The following is a 1,144-nucleotide window of genomic DNA, read 5'->3' as shown; positions in this document are numbered from 1 at the left end:
TCTTTCTTTCTTTCTTCTTCTTCTTCTTCTTCTTCTTCTTCTTCTTCTTCTTCTTCTTCTTCTTCTTCTTCTTCTTCTTCTTTTCTTCTTCTTCTTCTTCTTCTTCTTCTTCTTCTTCTTCTTCTTCTTCTTCTTCTTCTTCTTCTTCCTTCTTCCTTCTTCCTTCTTCCTTCTTCCTTCTTCTTTCTTCTTTCTTCTTCTTGACACAAACGGTCTTTATTGAGTTCACACCAGGAGTCCATTGGTCTTGAGGATCTCTATGAACTTGCAGACTTTCTTCTCAGCGTTCTTTTCTGCCTGTTTCCATAGCCTCAAGGGTTGATTCTTCTGATAGTGTGGTCTTGGCTATTTCCTTCCGTTTCTCCTCCAGAGAGGCTGTCACTGCCTGGTACTTCCACCCAATCACATGAGCCAGACGCCCTAAGTAAGCAAACTTTCTGGTAGGCTTCAGCCGCACAACCTTGAGGGCAGCAGGGTCTATAATCCACTTTATCTTGTCATAGGGTGGAGGGATCTCATCCAGCACCTTGAGGTGTTCCAGGGCAGCCTGGCCTCTCTTGGTATTGTATGGCAGGATGCCTCATGCACTGCGCCAAAAAATTGCAACTTGGGGCTCGGAAGAGGTAGGGGCCTTGAGAGGAATTGATATTCATCTGTTTTCGGGAGAGAGGCCAGATACTTTAACTTGTTTCTGTAGAAATTTCCAGAAATGTTGCCCTTACAGCATACAACAACCACCTTTGGCCCAGCAGTACCTGCTTGGCCACAATGGCTGCCAGGCAGCCCAGAAGATGGCCTCAGCCATCCAATACTAGAACCTGGCCCTCCGCCATCTTTGGATGGGAATGTGAACAAAATCCACAGCAAGAGAACCATGTGGTAGGTGGCCACTGCATGGGGCTAGCCATGGAGGCAGGGAGACCTTCAGGGCCAGAGAGTAAACGATAGCGTGGGATGGTACCTTTTTTATATTTCACGAAACAAAGGTAGGCCAAATTAAATGACTGGTGTCCTTAGGAAATTTTGTTGTGGCTACATAGAGGACAGCAGAAAGATTCTTTAGGGAGGAGTTACCTTCTAAGCTTAAGACAGACAAATAACCCTCCCAACAGTTCAATTGTTGATTTCTAACCTCCTGCTCTAG

The 1,144-nt window shown here is 45.6% G+C and overlaps 1 pseudogene; it reads right to left on the bottom strand.

Annotated features, from left to right (window-relative positions):
* Nucleotides 1–218: 218 nt before the first annotated feature.
* On the bottom strand, nucleotides 219–833 carry LOC117711701 (large ribosomal subunit protein uL13 pseudogene; annotated as a pseudogene).
* Nucleotides 834–1,144: the final 311 nt, after the last annotated feature.

The sequence above is a fragment of the Arvicanthis niloticus genome, chromosome 6, assembly GCF_011762505.2.
Source record: "Arvicanthis niloticus isolate mArvNil1 chromosome 6, mArvNil1.pat.X, whole genome shotgun sequence".
In the NCBI taxonomy this organism is placed as follows: Eukaryota; Metazoa; Chordata; class Mammalia; order Rodentia; family Muridae; genus Arvicanthis; species Arvicanthis niloticus.
The sequence above is the reverse complement of the archived record's forward strand: the minus strand, read 5'-3'. Positions and strand labels throughout refer to the sequence as shown.